The following is a 19,689-nucleotide window of genomic DNA, read 5'->3' as shown; positions in this document are numbered from 1 at the left end:
TCTGTTTCAGTCATCATCAAGTCTAATTTTTTTATTCAGTGTCTGGAATGGTACATTTTGCACTATTGAGTGAATCATAATAGGTTACTTAGTGAGAATGGCATTCCAAAACTTTTGTTAGAATATGCATGACATGAGTAATTCAGCATTTTTTAAAGGGTGAATTTTTTGTCCAATTTCCTGAAAGTCCACATATTACAAATAATCTTCCTAAATCAAAAAGAAAAGAATAATTCAGTTACAAGTGCCATCACATTAGAATTTCTCCTTTTTTTCTCATAATGAAGGTATCCAAAGCATGGATTGTATATGTGACTTCCAAATTGAAGCAATAAAATAGAAATCTGTCATATTTATTTCTTATCGCTATTTAATTTAATAACTCCCCACCATTTCACTTGTATGCTTGCGTTCTTTTAAATCAGAATATTAGGTTGAATGTATATGACCCAATTCACGAAAAAAATTAAAAATTACAGTTTGAGAATTATGCTTCTATACCAGCATTTTTAAGGTTTGCTTTTTTAATGAAGACATATTCCCAGTAGTAAGCCTGAAATGCTACTCTGACTGTAGGTTCTCAAACATGAGATATGGAAGGTCATTAGATTTTTCCAAAGGTCTTCTCTTTGCCCTGTGTGGAATTCTCCAAAAGTGAGAACAACCCAGAGAGAGAATGAATCCTCATAAGTAAATGGGATCACTGACAGAATATCGACAGTCACAATATCGAGATGACAAAATATCGAGGTCAAAATATCGACTACAAAATATCGCTTTCCTATCTTCAAACAGGTAAGTTACAAAAATATCGACTCCAAAATATCGAGTGTAAAAAATATAGACTGTCAAAATATCGATTTTTTTAAATGTCTTAAAATGAATTTAAAAGTAATAAAATAATAAATAAAATTATTTTTAACTTATTTAAAATACTTAAATAAACGTAACATTAAAAAATAATTAATATAACTTAAAAAAAGTATTTATTTTTAATACATATATATATATATATATATACATATTATTAATAAAACATATACAATATTTTTACCGTAGGATAGCAAGAGGTTTAAATTTACTGTACCGACTCCAGTGAGTGCAACAGAAGGGAAAGCGTTGGATAGCGTAGGGGTAAAAATTACTATTCCCACTCCAGCGAGTGCAACAGTAGAGAAAGCGTTGGATAGCGTAGGGGTAAAAATTACTATTCCCACTCCAGCGAGTGCAACAGTAGAGAAAGCGTTGGATAGCGTAGGGGTTAAAATTACTATTCCCACTCCAGAGAGTGAAACAGTAGGGAAAGCGTTGGATAGCGTAGGGGTAAAAATTACTATTCCCACTCCAGAGAGTGCAACAGTAGGGAAAACGTTGGATAGCGTAGGAGTAAAAATTACCATTCCCACTCCAGCGAGTGCAACAGTAGGGAAAACGTTGGATAGCGTAGGGGTAAAAATTACTATTCCCACTCCATAGAGTGCAACAGTAGGGAAAGCGTAGGATAGCGTAGAGGTAAAATTTACTAGTCCCACTCCAGAGATTGCAACAGTGGGGAAAGCGTTGGATAGCGTAGGGAGAAAAATTAATTTTCCCACTCCAGAGAGTGCAACAGTAAGGAAAGCGTTGGATAGCGTAGGGGTAAAAATTACTATTCCCACTCCAGCGAGTGCAACAGTAGAGAAAGCGTTGGATAGCGTAGGGGTAAAAATGACTATTCCCATTCCAGAGAGTGCAACAGTAGGGAAAGCGTTGGATAGCGTAGGGGTAAAAATTACTATTCCCACTCGAGAGAGTGCAACAGTAGGGAAAGCGTTGGATAGCGTAGGGATAAAAATTACTATTCCCACTCCAGCGAGTGCAACAGTAGGGAAAGTGTTGGATAGCGTAGGGGTAAAAATAACTATTCCCACTCCAGAGAGTGCAACAGTAGGGAAAGAGTTGGATAGCGTAGGGGTAAAAATTACTATTCCTACTCCAGCGAGTGCAACAGTAGGGAAAGCGTTGGATAGCATAGGGGTAACAATTACTATTCCCACTCCAGCAAGTGCAACAGTAGAGAAAGCGTTGAATAGCGTAGGGGTAAAAATTACTATTCCCATTCCAGAGAGTGCAACAGTAGGGAAAGCGTTGATTAGCATAGGGGTAAAAATTACTATTCCCACTCCAGAGAGTGCAACAGTAGGGAAAACGTTGGATAGCGTAGGGGTAAAAATTACCATTCCCACTCCAGCGAGTGCAACCCTAGGGAAAGCGTTGGATAGCGTAGGGGTAAAAATAACTATTCCCACTCCAGAGAGTGCAACAGTATGGAAAGCGTTGGATAGCGTAGGGGTAAAAATTACAATTCCCACTCCAGAGAGTGCAACAGTAGGGAAAACGTTGGATAGCGTAGGGGTAAAAATTACTATTCCCACTCCATAGAGTGCAACAGTAGGGAAAGCGTAGGATAGCGTAGAGGTAAAGTTTACTATTCCCACTCCAGAGAGTGCAACAGTAGGGAAAGCATTGGATAGCGTAGGGAGAAAAATTACTTTTCCCACTCCAGAGAGTGCAACAGTAAGGAAAGCGTTGGATAGCGTAGGGGTAAAAATTACTATTCCCACTCCAGCGAGTGCAACAGTAGAGAAAGCGTTGGATAGCGTAGGGGTAAAAATTACTATTCCCACTCAGAGAGTGCAACAGTAGGGAAAGTGTTGGATAACGTAGGGGTAAAAATTACTATTCCCACTCCAGAGAGTGCAACAGTAGGGAAAGCGTTGGATAGCGTAGGGATAAAAATTACTATTCCCACTCCAGCAAGTGCAACAGTAGGGAAATTGTTGGATAGCGTAGGGGTAAAAATAACTATTCCCACTCCAGAGAGTGCAACAGTATGGAAAGCGTTGGATAGCGTAGGGGTAAAAATTACTATTCCCACTCCAGAGAGTGCAACAGTAGGGAAAACGTTGGATAGCATAGGGGTAAAAATTACTAGTCCCACTCCAGAGAGTGCAACAGTAGGGAAAGAGTTGGATAGCGTAGGGGGAAAAATTACTATTCCCATTCCAGAGAGTGCAACAGTAGGGAAAGCGTTGGATAGCGTAGGGGTTAAAATTACTATTCCCACTCCAGAGAGTGCAACAGTAGGGAAAGAGTTGGATAGCGTAGGGGTAAAAAATACTATTCCTACTCCAGCGAGTGCAACAGTAGGGAAAGCGTTGGATAGCATAGGGGTACAAATTACTATTCCCACTCCAGAGAGTGCAACAGTAGGGAAAGCGTTGGATAGCGTAGGGGTTAAAATTACTATTCCAACTCCAGAGAGTGCAACAGTAGGGAAAGAGTTGGATAGTGTAGTTGTTGAAATTACTATTCCAACTCCAGAGAGTGCAACAGTAGGGAAAGTGTTGGATAGCGTAGGGGTAAAAATTACTATTCCAACTCCAGTGAGTGCAATAGTAGGGGAAGTAAATACTTCATATATAAATATAAATAACATAAATAGTAATACCAATTACAAAATAGTTAAAATATTTTACAATTGTATAAAATAAATTAAATATTTTTTTAGAAATACAAATTAAAATTATTTAATTATAAAAATTACCTATTAATACTAATTAATTACCTATTAACAATAACTTAATGTACAATGTAAAAATTTATCAAATACAATTATTTACCAATTATATTTTAATTAATTACCAATTATTATTGTATTAACAATTAATTCTAAATAAATATCAATAAATAAATTAACATATTTAATTAATTATAATTAAATTACTTCCCACCCTATTCCCCTATAAACCCACAACCCGCTACAGAAAATAAGTTACTAAAATTTAAATATTTATCAATTAATCAATTATAATTAATTACCATTTATATGCTAATTAATTACCAATTAATAATTAATTAACAATTAATTCTAAATAAATATCAATAAATAAATTAACATATTTAATTAATAATAATTAAATTACTTCCCACCCTATTCCCCTATAAACCCACAACCCGCTACAGAAAATAAATTACTAAAATCAAAATATTTATCAATTAATCAATTACAATTAATTACCAATCATGTTTTAATTCATTACCAATTAATAATGAATTAACAATTAATTCTAAATAAATATCAATAAATAAATTAACATATTTAAATAATTATAATTAAATTACTTCCCACCCTATTCCCCTATAAACCCACAACCCGCTACAGATTTATATTACACAAAAAATCAAAAATATTATTAACTTACCTTAAATTCGATATTTTGTTGTCTATATTATGTCGTCGATATTATGTCCATTCTATATTTTTTACTCGATATTCTGTCCAGTCGAAATAAAAAACTCGATATTATGACTGCACACCAAGTAAATGCATACATTTTTTTAATGCAAGAAAATACTTTCCCAGTGGAGAAAGCCCTTCCCCCGACAGGCCCGCAAAATTTAGGGTTGATTTTCTTCCCTGTGGAAATAGAAGAAAAACTCTTATTATTTTTGGAGTAGCAACACATCAGCAAGAGAATGTTCACAAACAAACACATTTGAGGGTGATTGCAACATCAAAAGAAAAAATGCTTTTGTACACCCAATTTGCTCCATTTCAGTGAGAATTGACTACTGCAAATGTTTCCAAACTCTTGGAGCATAAGTCTACAACAGATGATGCAATTACCATCAATGTATTTACCCATGAATTTAAAAGAATGCCCTGTTTTATCTCATGAAATAGGGCCCAATACTTTGAATTTTCTACATTGATGGTTTCTTCTTGATTTAATTTCATATTTCTGTTTATCTAAAAATTGACAATGTTTAGTTATCTGTCTACCTGCATTCCAACAAAGTAAAAGCATGTTTTTTGTTCAGAATTTCTATTGCAATGTGTGCATTGTTAGGAAAGTCTCATATTCAATGGTACTTTTCATTTACTTTCTATTTGTTTTGAACTCTCATTTGTATGCTGTGAACCATTTCTATATTTTCAATCAGCCAATTGAGAGTGCTAGTTTATTATACACTTACAAAACATAATATTGACTTTATGAATGTAAAGGAATTTCACATATAATATAGAACAGCATTTTCCATGGAGATTACCCTTCCTCAGCAGTTATAGAAATGTTTGCTATAAGCGTTGCAGATCCTTAAAGATACAAGTTAGCTTGGCACTGTCTTTTGTTATTTTTACATCGCATTGATAAAATACAAATACTAAGCCATACACCACTTCAATCCTTCTTACCCATTTGATGCGCTATCAGTTCTTTTTGGTCTATGGGTTTTCAAACACATAAATGTACTTTAACTAAATGCAACAAGGTTCAATGGAACTGTCTTGAAGCACTCCATCTCTGGTCCTGCTAATGTTTAATCTTTAAAGCCTGGAAAATTAGCAACGGTCTAAACTTAGGAAAACTTCTCAAAGCAATTATCTTACTTTATTCTATATGGTATTTTTTCTAAAACTAAGTCAAGCATCACCAAACCAAAACTCTTGATGTGCCTCGTAGAAGAATGCCTAAATATAAATAAATAGGAGCACATCAGTATAGATGAGTGCATTCAAAAAAGCTTGTCACTGCCTATCTGCCAGTGAGACCCCACTTGAGTAAATCCTTTTCTATTACCTCTCCATTTAAATGATGGTGTTTGCTGACAGAAGCATTATGGACCAATTAAAATTTAGAGGACACTCATGGACATGTTTCAAAAGAGGCATGATTATTGTTACTCTATTTGCAATTGCTAACATCAGATTCTTATCTCTGTTTCAGTCATCATCAAGTCTCATTTTTTCATTCAGTGTCTGGAATCGAAAATGTTGCACTATTGAGTGAATCGAATAGGTTACTTAGTGAGAATGGTATTCCAATACTTTTGTTAACATATGCATGACATGAGTAATTCAGCATTTTTTAAAGGGTGAATTTTTGTTCAATTTTACTGATGCTCGTCTATATGTAATTGTTTACATCTCTTTCTTATTTCTTTTCTAGACATCAAAAGTAAGTCAAAATTAGTTTTGCTTAGTCTATGAAACTGGACATTTTTCACTATTGAGTAAATTTTAGTATTTTTCTTGCACCTCATTTCCTCTATGTGGTCTTTGAATTGTGCTAGGAGGTATCAATTGCATGTTGATAACTGTCACAGATTTATATTGTTTGCTTTTAGTCTTTTAACTAGAAACTAAAGAGGAAAAGTTTGTTTGTCACAAAAGAAGTAGTAAAGCAATTGGCTGAATAAATAAAGTGGATTATTATTTGGAATAGGAGTATTAATTAAATGTGTTTTTTTTTATATTAAATGGTAGTGTTAGTACCTGTCAAATTTGGTTATTTTGAAAAAGCTGGTGGTAAACTATAAATCTAAAGGATACGACTACATAGGCAGACCTGAAGCCATGTTTTCTTTCTCAGCTTAGTGGATAGTACAACATGTGCTAGTGTCCACAGGTAACATTTAACGTTAGCATTCCACTTGTATTTTTCCTGCATCATATTATAGGGCTTATTGGAAAGCTAAGTAGGACAATTAGGAGTAAGCAATGTTGCAGTGCTTTAAAGCTGAGAGTATATTAAGTAGGGTATGGGCAGCAGTGCCCCAGTTTGTAGAGGTGCAAAACCTGTGATTGCAGTCAGCATAGAAAAGGGGGTTACTAAGCATTAAGAGGAACTTTCTCACAATTGTCAGATTAAAAGGCACGCTTTGATTTTAAATTGTGATGATCAATCTGATTGGAGCCTCATGTGAATTTGAACTGAAGAACTGAATATTCAAATTTGTTTGGAATTTAGATCTCAATATCAATATTTAGAAGTTCATTTATTAGTCCCAGTATAGATTTTGGATATGTCATGTCTTTCTTTAGAGTGTATTTGTTTAATTTACTGTTTTGCTTCTCATTATCCTTTAGCCCATGTATGAGGTAAGAACCAATTGTATGATGCTCCTAAGTGAATATTTTGTTTTTCTTATGTAAATCATATAATATTAGGTGTCACTTACATTTTTATTAATTACGCATTGAATTTATTGTAATTAGAAGTTCTCAGAAAATACTATTTTGTACAAATTCGAAGCTTAATATATGCTTTAGGAACATAGAAACATAAACAATGATATGCCTATTTACATTCATATATATTTTGGTACAATTTCTGCCAATAGTTACCAGAATGTCCCACCTCTCATAAGCTTTATGAAAGTCCACATATTACAAATAATCTTCCTAAATCAAACAGAAAAGAATACTTTAGTTACATGTGCCATCACATTAGAATTTTTCATTTGTTTGTAATAATGAAGGTATCCAAAGCATGGATTGTAAATGTGAATTCCAAACTGAAGCAATAAAATAGAAATCTGACATATTTATCTCTTATCGCTATCTAATTTACTAACTCCCCACCATTTCACTTGTATGCTTGCGTTCTTTTAAATCAGAATATTAGATTGAATGTATATAACCCAATTCATGAAAAAAGATGAAAAATTACAGTTTGAGAACTATGCTTCTAGACTAGCATTTTTCCTGTTGGCTCTTTTTAATGAAGACATATCCCAGTAGTAGGCCTGAAATGCTACTCTGACTGTAGGTTCCCACACATGAGATATGGAACGTCATTAGATTTTTCCCAAGGTCTTCTCTTTGCCCTGTGTGGAACTCTCCAAAAGTGAGAACAACCCAGAGTGAGAATGAAGCCTCATAAGTAAATTCATACATTTTTTTTTGTTGCAAGAAAATGCTTTGACAGTGGAGAAAGCCCTTCCCCCAACAGGCCCGCAAAATTTAAGATTGATCTTCTACCCTGTGGAACTAGAAGAAAAACTCTTGTTATTTTTGGAGCAGCAACACATCAGCAAGAGAATGTTCACAAACATACACATTTGAGGGTGATTGCAAACATTAAACGAAAAAATGATTTTGTACACCTAATTTGCTCCACTTGAGTGAGAATTGACTACTGCAAATGTTTCCAAACTCTTGGAGCATGAGTCTACAACAGATGATGCAATTACCATCAATGTATATACCCATGAATTAAAATGAATGCCCTTATTTATCTCATGAAATAGGGCCCGATGCTTTGAATTTTCTACATTGATAGTTTCTTCTTAATGTAATTTCATATTTCTGTTTATCTAAAAATTGGCAATGTTTATTTATCTTTCTACTTGCATTCCAACAAAGTAAAAGCATATTTTTTGTTCAGAATTTCTATTGCAATGTATGCATTAATAGGAAAGTCTCATATTCAATGGTACTTTGCCATTTATTCCCTATTTGTTTTGAACTCTCATTTGTATGCTGTGAACCATTTCTATATTTCCAATCAGTCAATTGAGAGTGCTAGTTTATTATACACTTACAAAACATAATATTGACTTTATGAATGTAAGGGAATTTCACATATAATATAGAACAGCATTTTCCATCGAGATTAACCCATCCTTAGCAGTTATAGAAATATTTATTATAAGTGTTGCAGATCCTTAAAGAGGAGAGTTACCTTGGCACTGCCTTTTGTTATTTTTACATCGCATTGATAGAATACAAATAATAAGCATACACCACTTCAATCTTTCTTACCCATTTGATGCTCTATCAGTTTTTAGTGGTCTATCGGTTTTCAAATACGTAAATGTGCTTTATATGAATACAACAAGGTTCGATGGAACTGTCTTGTAGCACTCCATCTCTGGGCCTGCTGATGTTTACACTTTGAAGCCTGGAAAATGAGCTGCACACAAAACTTAGGAAAACTTCTAAAAGCAATTAACTTTTGATGTGCCTGTGAGAAGTTGGCCTGGTATGTGACGCTCACTAGTTCTAGTGATCACCTTGTACCATGCCAAGCAACCCTTATGATGATTGGTTGTAAGTCAACCTTATAGACCAGCTATTCTAGTGGTAGCATGGGCAAAGCAGTCTTAGGCTAAACTCTGTAAAGGCATGTGAAGCAAGCTGTTTTACCATACACAATCCCCTTGAATACCAAATGAAAGGACACCACACAGATATATATTGAAAATATATATATATTTATTTACTACAATATCCCCTATACTCTTTATGAGCACAGAAGCAAATGCGTTAAAACAAAACACAGTTTAACCCCTTCCACGCTCATGACGAGCTGGGCTCGTCATGAGGTAGCCTCCTCGCACGCTCATGACGAGCCCAGCTCATCACGTAACATGCGATTTTAAAAAACTCAGCGTACGGGCGGAATTCCGCCCGCACGCATGCGGTTAAATACACAAAAGTTGCACAATATGGATGAGCCCTAGAGGCCACCTAAACCATATATTAAAATAGTGGTATAAGAACCACCAACCTGAAAGGAAATAGGCCTAGGGCCTGGGGAATCGCTGGAGCTGTTCGGGACTAACAGTGAAGAAGTCGGGAAAGGCCCGAGGGACTCGGGTGCAGCGCTTAAAGCACACGCATGCACCAATGCAATGTCAATGGTGCGTAAAAGTTACAAAGTTAGTGTTTTAGGAACCTTCCGACTGACCTAGAAGGAAAAAACTTTAGAGCTAGGCACTAGAGGTGTGTACCAGTGTAGGAACACCGGCGTTGCTGACTTACCTCACCCACAGGAAGCGGGTGCACAGGTGCCAAGTCGAGTCGGGTTTCGTCACGCAGGTCGATGGTGCCTGGAGATGAAGATGCTGCAGACGGGTCATCGAGGAGAGTTCCGGTGGATCCAAGGATGGATCTGAAGATGTGAAGACCTGAAAGCAGAGGGGACAATGTTAAAAGTCACTAGCCAGTGACTACCGTGGAATCAGGATGGAACCAGGCGATGTCGGGTGCAAACAGGTGAAGAGGTGCAACTTGTCTCCGCAGCCACGTGGACACAAAGAGGTCAAGGACGTCCAGGAGTCGATTACAAGCTGTCCCACAAAGGCTCTAGCTGATGGCGGTGTCGGCAACTTGATTGAAGCAAACAGGCCCTGGCTAATGCAAGCCACGTAGGAAGAGGAAACTCGGACCAGCAAGGTCAGAGCGGGTGATCCTTCTCAGGGGAGCAAGGGCCAGTCTGGAGCAACCAGACCAGTGGAGTAGATTGTATATTTCGTCACCAAGATGGCCGCTAGCCACGTGGCAGCTGGCCGGGATGGCGCGTCGAGTGGCAAAGTGCAAAGGGCCCCACGCAGATCGTGGAGATGCTGGGGGGCTGATCTTTGGTGCAGATGCTGCTCAGTGGTGGGGCTTCTCAAACCCAAAAGTACAGCATCGAGGGTGCCTCGGGTGCTGCGCAGTCAGCTTCTCGGGGGTCTTTCGAGATGTCCGGTCCCACGTCCCTCGGTGCCTCCACGGGTCTCTACTTTGCAGGGACTGTGGATCGGGCTCTGAGATGTCTGGGAGTCTGGGTCTTGTCGGGCTCTGGGCTCGGGCTCCGGCAGGAGGCGGCAGCAAATTAGACGTCGAGTTGCTAGTTGGTGCCTGTATTCACAGGGTGGTCACTCCTTGGCCACAAGGGAGATTCTCTTCCGTCTTCTGTGCAGCAGAATGTCAAAGTCCAGTCTTCTTCTTAGTTTCAAGTCGAGTTCAGGATGATCTGAAGTCTTGGGACACAGCTCCTACTCTTATTCTAAAATCTAGGGGCCTGATTACCTGCAGGGTCCCTCCTCTGGGTGGGACCAGGAAGGGGGGTGGTTACACCCCCTTTCCTTTGTCCAGCTTCGTGCCAAGACTGGGGCTGGAGAGCCCCAGCACCGGTTTGAACTGGCCTATGCACAGGGACACCTTGTGTGCCCCAGGCATGTCTCAATCTATTCAGCCCTGTCCTACCCAATACACAAAATCCTGTCTGGAGTGGTGCTAGCACCTCCCAAGGCAGGAAACCCATAGCATTTAACCGCGAGGTTCATAATGCACTTAAGAGTATATGGTATGGCAGTATCATGGAATCAGCTAAAGGACGTGGTTCCGAAAGCTGCAGACAGGCTCAGCTCATGCTAGAGCACCATCTCACATATTTCCAAGCACTCTGCCTCCAGGATTGATGAGGCCTTCCATAGGAGTGGGTGATAGGAACATATGTGTCCCTTTTAGGTTAGATATAGACATACTATACCTAAGTAAGGGATGATTACACCGACTTACCCCAGCTGAGTGATCAGGCAGTTGTGTCAAATATGGAGGCCAGGCCAGGGGTGGCATAATACATGCTGCAGCCCCTGGTAGGCCTTGGAAGCACCTGTGCCCTGGGTACCTGGGGTACACTGTTACAGGGGCCAATAAGGTGAACCAGTTCCAATTTCGTAATGCACCTAATGTGCATTGGCATTAATTTAGAGAGAGAACAGCAGGCTGTGGGTCTGATTAGCAGGCCCACAGCCACATTAAGTCATAAACCAGTGAAGCAAAAAGCAAAAATTTGGGGTGACCATAGGATAGCAGACCCTACTCTCCTACACAACCCCCCCCCCAAACGCAGGGGCATTAGACTAACCTTGACCAGTTGTGTCTTCATGTTCTAAGTGGAAGTACCTGGAGAGACCATATGCATTACCATGGTCAGTCCCTAGGCGGTGCTCCACTGTAAAGTCCATCCCCTGTAGGGAAATGGACCACCTGAGCAGTTTGGGGTTTTCACCCTTCATCTGATTAAGCCATAAGAGGGGCTTATGGTCGGTCTGAATCTTGAAGTGAGTGCCAAACAAGTATGGTTTCAACTTCTTCAGGGCCCACATCACAGCAAAGGCCTCCCTCTCAATGGCTGACCAACCTTTCTCTCTGGGCGTCAGCCTTCTGCTAATAAAAGCAATGGGCTGGTCTTGACCATCTACATTAAGTTGTGAAAGCAAAGCGCCCACTCCCAAATAGGAAGCATCTGTTTGGACAATGAACTCTCTTGAGTAGTCAGGACTCTTCAGGATAGGTGCAGAGCACATGGCCTTCTTCAGGTCATCAAATGCCTTTTGACAGTTTACTGTCCACTGAACCATTTTGGGCATCTTCTTCGATGTCAGATCATTAAGAGGAGTCACAATGGACACATAGTTCTTAACAAACTTCCTGTAGTACCCAGTCAGGCCCAAGAAAGCTCTGACCTGGGTCTGGGTAGTTGGAGGGGACCAGTCCTTTATGGTCTGGATCTTACTCTCCAGTGGTTGAACTTGGCCTCCACCTACAAGGTGGCCCAAGTATACAACTTTACTCTGCCCTATCTGGCACTTTTTGGCCGTGATAGTGAGGCCTGCCTTTTGCAGAGCCTCTAGCACTTCCTTCAGGTGGACCAGGTGATCCTCCCAGGTGGAGCTGAAGACAGCAATATCATCCAGATATGCTGCGCAAAAGTCATCCAACCCAGTAAGGACTTGATTCACCAAACTTTGGAAGGTGGCAGGTGCATTTTTCAAACCAAAGGGCATCACCACAAATTGGTAATGCCCACCCGGGGTAGAAAATGCAGTTTGGGCTTTAGACTCCGCAGCTAACCTGATTTGCCAATAGCCAGCTGTCAAATCAAATGTGCTCAAATACTTGGCAGAAGCCAATTTGTCTATGAGCTCATCTGCCCTGGTGACAGCATTGAGTCCTCTGTAATCCACACAGAACCTCATCTCTCTCTTGCCATCTTTGGTGTGAGGTTTGGGGACCAGCACCACTGGGCTAGCCCAGGGGCTCTCTGAAGGCTCAATGACTCCTAATTCCAGCATCTTTTGCACCTCAGTCTTTATACAGTCCCTGACATGGTCAGGTTGCCTGTAAATCTTGTTTTTCACAGGAAGACTGTCACCAGTGTGCACCACATGGGGACACCAGTTAGTCTGACTGGGTGTCAATGAGAACATATGTCTGTATGACTGCAAAACTTGTCTACAGTCATTTTGCTGATGTTCAGTGAGGCTGCCATCTAAGGCCACACCATCAACTGAGCCATCCTCAGGGTTCTGAGTCAGCAGGTCTGGGAGAGGGTCACTCTCTTCCTCCTGCCCCTCATCTGTAGCCATGAGCAAGCCCATGTCTGCCCTGTCAACATATGCCTTCAATCTGTTAACATGAAGCACCCTGTGGGGACTCCTGGGAGTTCCTAGGTCCACCAAGTAGATAACCTCTCCCTTCTTTTCAATGATACTATGGGGTCCAGACCACTTGGAGTGCTGCTGGGGCCACTGGCTCCAACACCCATACTCTCTGTCCAGGCTGGTACTCAGTCAAGACAGCCTATTGGTCATGCCAAGCTTTCTGTAATTCCTGGCTGGCCTCAAGGTTTTTGGACACCTTCTCCATATACTCAGCCATCCTGGAGCGGAGACCAAGTACATAGTCCACTATGTCTTGCTTGGATTTCTGAGAGGTAACTCCCATCCTTCCCTCACTAAACACAGGGGTCCTCTCACAGGGTGCCCAAACAACAATTCAAAGGGGCTGAAGCCAACCCCCTTTTTTGGGACCTCTCTGTAAGCAAACAGAAGGCAGGGTAGAAGGATGTCCCATCTTCGCCTGAGCTTTTCTGGTAATCCTTTGATCATACCCTTTAGGGTCTTGTTGAATCTCTCAACAAGCCCATTGCATTGTGGGTGATAAGGAGTGGTGAACTTGTAGTTGACACCACATTCCTTCCACATAGCTGTCAAGTATCCTGACATGAAGTGTGCACCTCTATCAGATACTACCTCCTTAGGAAACCCCACTCTGGAGAAAACTCAAAGTAAGGCCCTGGCCACAACAGGAGCTGTAGTGGTCCTAAGGGGAATTGCCTCTGGGTACCTGGTGGCATGGTCCACCGCCACCAGTATGAATCTGTGCCCAGATGCTGTAGGGGGATCCCTTGGACCTACAATATCAATCCCCACTCTTTCAAAGGGGACCCCCACCACAGGTAGTGGTATCAGGGGGGCCTTTGTTGTTCCACCTGCTTTGCCACTGGCTTTGCAGGTTACACAGGAGCGGCAAAACTCCTTTGTATCTTCAGACATGTGAGGCCAGTGAAAGTGAGGGACAAGCCTGTCCCAAGTCTTATTCTGGCCTAGGTGTCCTGCTAAGGGAATATCATGGGCCAAGGTTAGAAGGAAGCCCCTAAATTGCAGAGGTATAACCAACCTCCTGGTTGTACCAGGCTTGGGGTCTCTACCCTCTGAATAAAGGAGCCCATCATCCCAATACACTTTATGGGTACCGTGAGCATTCCCAGCAGCCTCAGTAGCAGCCTGCTGTCTGAGGGGTTCAAGAGAAGGACAGGTTAACTGAGCCTGCCCTAAGTCTGCCCTAGAAGGTCCCCCTGTCCCCAGAAACTCAACCTGATCAGGTTCAAGTTCTTCAGGGACAGTTCATTCAGGGGTCTCAAGATCATCTTCCTGTGAAGGCTGATCCTCACTTGTAGGCAGTATGGAAGGCACAGCCTTTACCCTCCTGTTCTTCTGCTTGGTCCATTGTTCCAGGATCCAAGACCTGAGGTTCAGAGAGGCACTTTTTGGCCTGTGACCTGGTCACAGCAAGGACATGTGATGATATCCCTAACATCTCTGCATGAGTCCTGTACTCTACTTCTGACCATAGAGAGCTCTCCAGGTCATTGCCCAACAAACATTCAACTGGGAGATCAGCACTAACCACAACTCTTTTTAGGCCAGTTACCCCTCCCCAAGAGAAATTAACAATTGCCACACTATGTGTAGTAGTGACATTGCTGGCATTGGTCACCAGGTAATTATCACCTGGTATGTATTGTCCAGGGTCCACAAAGTTAGGTGTCACCATAGTGACACTGGCACATGTGTCCCTGTATGCTTAAGCCACTTTTTCATTAATCAAAGGCGTCTGTCTGTACTTGCCCAGATTACTGGGGCTGACAGTAGAGGACAAATCTATTTCCACATCACAAATCAGAACAGCCTGTGTAGGGGTTCTGACTAGGCCAGACTCTCCCTCAGTTCCCATGGTGATACCTACTACCCCCTTAGTTTGTGGACCAACACTGCTGACTGTACTATTGGATGCAGGTGCCTTAGGGGCTGCAGTGTTGGGGGTTCCACCCTTTTTACACTCACTGGTCCAGTGAGAGGTATTTTTACAAGTACTACACCAGTGTTTTCTTTGACCTTCTTTCTTCTTCTTCTTGGAAGTTTGGGACCCACCCTCAGTATTAGTTTGGGGCCCTGTTGAAGACTTCTGGTCTTTAGCTTTCTGCTCCCCACCCTTCTGGTCTGTTTTCTTTTGGTCACTACCCTGGTTCTGGTTCTGGTTCTTTTGCTTAACTCCGGTTCTAACCCATTTGTCTGCCCTCTTTCCAATTCTTGGGGAGAGGTCAGATCTGAGTCAACCAAATGTTGATGCAACTGCTGGTTCTGACAGTTATTTAAAATCTGTTCTCTCATCAGTAAATTGTACAATCCTTCATAGTCTGTAACCTTACTTCCCAGCAACCAGCCCTCCAGAGCCTTAGTGGCACATTCTACAAATTCAGACCAGTCCTGAGTCTGTGTCTTCTGGGTTTCTCTGAACATTACCCTGTACTGTTCAGTGGTTAAGCCTAACCCATCTATCAGAGCACTCTTCAGGACCAGGTAGTTTCTAGAATCCCCATCACTAAATGTGAGGAGTCTGTCTTGGCCTCTACCTTCAAAGGAGAGCCACAAGATTGCTGCCCACTGCTCCTGAGGGATCTGTTGTACTCTGCAGGCTCTCTCAAGTGCAGTCATGCATTTGTGGATATCATCCCCAGCTTTGTAGGGGGGCACAATCTTACTCAGGTTTCTATTGTCATAGGACCTGTCTTTATCCTTAGGGATAGTGCTGCCACCAGTGGATCCTAATCCACTCTCTCTAGGCTGTCTTGCTCTAGCAAGCTTCTCTTTGGCCAGGGCAACTTCTAGTTCTTGCTTCTGGATCCTAAGCTCAGCCTCTCTCATTTTGGCCTCATGTTCCCTTCTCTGAGGGCTAGTCAACCCCCTTCTGGAGTGACCATGAGAACCTCTAGAAGCTTGGGAAGTATTGGATTCACCTGAGTGATTCCTCCTCCTCCTTTGCTCCTGGTTAAGTCCACTTGGGGGTCTGAGTGGGTTGGACCCCGACTCAGTCCCAAATTGGCTTAAGTTAGCCTGGCTAAGTCTCCTGACTGGCACCTGACTAAGTCTCTCATCATCAGAATCACTTTCTTCCTCCTCCTCTTCCTCTTCCTCATCCTCAGGCTGAGTATCTCCAGTGTTCTTGTCTTCCTCATCTATCTGGACCACAGAGACAGGGGTGTCAGTATTATCATCTTCAGTGGGAGAGCCTCCCTCAACATACCCTGTGGGGTCTGTTTTAGAGGTCTTTGGAGCTTCAGACTGGTCTAAAAGCTCTCTGAGGTGTACTGTGGTAGGGGTTGGACCCGTCTTTAGACCTCTTAAGGTACACAGTTGCCTAATTTCTTTAAAATTTAACATAGCAAATTTGGATGGTGCCCTTGGAGGGTCACTCTCAACAGGGAAAGGTCCAGTGGACCCCTCTACTCCAGACATTGCTCTAGTGTGGGTGGATATGTTGCAATCTACCTACACTGGTGTTTACCTACTAAACCTATCTAGTAGTTGTAGTCAGGGTGTGCTACTCCCTATCCTCTACAACAACAAAGTTCAGTAGAACTTAAGTATACTAGTCTTGTTTTATATGTACCTAACAGGTACCTGTATGATCTTTCAAATGATACTCTCAAAGATTGTAATGGTAAAACAACAGCAAGCTCAAATCCCAACCGCTGCTCACCAATGTGAGAAGTTGGCCTGGTATGTGATGCTCACTAGTTCTAGTGATCATCTTGTACCATGCCAAGCAACCCTTATGATGATTGGTTGTAAGTCAACCTTATAGACCAGCTATCCTAGTGGTAGCATGGGCAAAGCAGTCTTAGGCTAAACTCTGTAAAGGCATGTGAAGCAAGCTGTTTTACCATACACAATCCCCTTGAATACCAAATGAAAGGACACCACACAGATATATATTGAAAATATATATATATTTATTTACTACAATATCCCCTATACTCTTTATGAGCACATAAGCAAATGCTTTAAAACAAAACACCGTTTAAATACACAAAAGTTGCACAATATGGATGAGCCCTAGGGGCAACCTAAACCATTTATTAAAATAGTGGTATAAGAACCACCAACCTGAAAGGAAATAGGCCTAGGGCCTGGGGAATCGCTGGAGCTGTTCGGGAATAACAGTGAAGAAGTCGGGAAAGGCCCGCGGGACTCGGGTGCAGCGCTTAAAGCACACGCATGCACCAATGCAATGTCAATGGTGCGTAAAAGTTACAAAGTTAGTGTTTTAGGAACCTTCCGACTGACCTAGAAGGACAAAACCTTAGAGCTAGGCACTAGAGGTGTGTACCAGTGTAGGAACACCGGCGTTGCTGAGTTACCTCACCCACAGGAAGCGGGTGCACAGGTGCCAAGTCGAGTTGGGTTTCGTCACGCAGGTCGATGGTGCCTGGAGATGAACATGCTGCAGGCGGGTCATCGAGGAGAGTTCCGGTGGATACAAGGATGGATCTGAAGATGTGAAGACCTGAAAGCAGAGGGGACAATGTTCAAAGTCACTAGCCAGTGACTACCGTGGAACCAGGATGGAACAAGGCGATGTCGGGTGCAAACAGGTGAAGAGGTGCAGCTTGTCTCCGCAGCCACGTGGACACGAAGAGGTCAAGGACGTCCAGGAGTTGATCACGAGCTGTCCCACAAAGGCTCTAGCTGATGGCGGTGTCGGCAACTTGATTGAAGCAAACAGGCCTTGGCTAATGCAAGCCATGCAGGAAGTGGAAAAAGCTTGTTACTCGGACCAGCAAGGTCAGAGCGGGTGCTCCTTCTCAGGGGAGCAAGGCCAGTCTGGAGCAACCAGACCAGTGGTGTAGATTGTAGATTTTGTCGCCAAGATGGCCGCTAGCCACGTGGCAGGTGGCCGGGATGGCGCGTCGAGTGGCAAAGTGCAAAGGGCCCCACGCAGATCGTGGAGATGCTGGGGGCTGATCTTTGGTGCAGATGCTGCTCGGTGGTGGGGCTTCTCCAACCCCAAAGCACAGCATCGAGGGTGCCTCGGGTGCTGCGCAGTCAGCTTCTCGGGGGTCTTTCAAGATGCCCGGTTCCACGTCTCTCGGTGCCTCCACGGGTCTCTTCTTTGCAGGGACTGTGGATCGGGCTCTGAGATGTCTGGGAGTCTGGGTCTAGTCGGGCTCTGGGCTCGGGCTCCGGCAGGAGGCGGCAGCAAAGCAGAGGTCGAGTTGCTGGTTGGTGCCTGTATTCACAGGGTGGTCACTCCTTGGCCACAAGGGAGATTCTCTTCCGTCTTCTGTGCAGTAGAATGTTGAAGTCCAGTCTTCTTCTTAGTTTCAAGTCGAGTTCAGGATGACCTGAAGTCTTGGGACACAGCTCCTACTCTTATTCTAAATCTAGGGGCCGGATTACCTGCTAGGTCCCTCCTCTGGGTGGGACCAGGAAGGGGGGTGGTTACACCCCCTTTCCTTTGTCCAGCTTCGCGCCAAGACTGGGGCTGGAGAGCCCCAGCACCGGTTTGAACTGGTCTATGCACAGGGACACCTTGTGTGCCCCAGGCATGTCTCAATCTATTCAGCCCTGTCCTACCCAATACACAAAATCCTGTCTGGGGTGGTGCTAGCACCTCCCAAGGCAGGAAACCCATTGTCTAAGCCTCCCTCGCTGGAAGGACTCCCAGCAGCAGGAGGTCAGACTTGTGTCTGTGGTGGCAGCATCCATTTTGTGATGCTGAGGCTCATGTTTAACTTTACCTGGGTTTCAGGTTATGTACATGTCGTGGCCCTCTAGAAGGATGGAACGCTACCCCCGTCGCCAGAACTGGTGAGGGGGTAGTATTCCAATTCGTATGACACCTTACTCGACATGTTTTGATAAAGCCAAACCAAAGATAGCATTTAACCACGAGGTTCATAATGCACTTAAGAGTATATGGTATGGCAGTATCATGGAATCAGCCAAAGGACGTGGTTCCGAAAGCTGCAGACAGGCTCAGCTCATGCTAGAGCACCATCTCACATATTTCCAAGCACTCTGCCTCCAGGATTGATGAGGCCTTCCATAGGAGTGGCTGATAGGAACATATGTGTCCATTTTAGGTTAGATATAGACATACTATACCTAAGTAAGGGGTGATTACACCAACTTACCCCAGCTGAGTGATCAGCCAGTTGTGTCAAATATGGAGGCCAGGCCAGGGGTGGTTTAATACATGCTGCAGCCCCTGGTAGGCCGTGGAAGCACCTATGCCCTGGGTACCTGGGGTACACTGTTACAGGGGCCAATAAGGTGAACCAGTTCCAATTTCGTAATGCACCTAATGTGCATTGGCATTAATTTAGAGAGAGAACAGCAGGCTGTGGGTCTGATTAGCAGGCCCACAGCCACATTAAGTCATAAACCAGTGAAGCAAAAAGCAAAAATTTGGGGTGACCATAGGATAGCAGGCCCTACTCTCCTACAGTGCCTCATAGAAGAATGCCTAAAAGTAAATAAATAGGAGCACATCAGTATAGATGAGTGCATTCAAAAAAGCTTGTCACTACCTGTCTGCCAGTGAGACCCCACTTGAGTAAATCCTTTTCTATTTCCTCTCCATCATTTAAATGATGGTGTTTGCTGACAGAAGCATTATGGATCAATTAAAATGTAGCGGACACTCATGGACATGTTTCAAAGGAGGCATGATTATTGTTA

Source organism: Lissotriton helveticus, chromosome 7 (genome assembly GCF_964261635.1).
Source record: "Lissotriton helveticus chromosome 7, aLisHel1.1, whole genome shotgun sequence".
Lineage (NCBI taxonomy): Eukaryota > Metazoa > Chordata > Amphibia > Caudata > Salamandridae > Lissotriton > Lissotriton helveticus.
The sequence above is the reverse complement of the archived record's forward strand: the minus strand, read 5'-3'. Positions refer to the sequence as shown.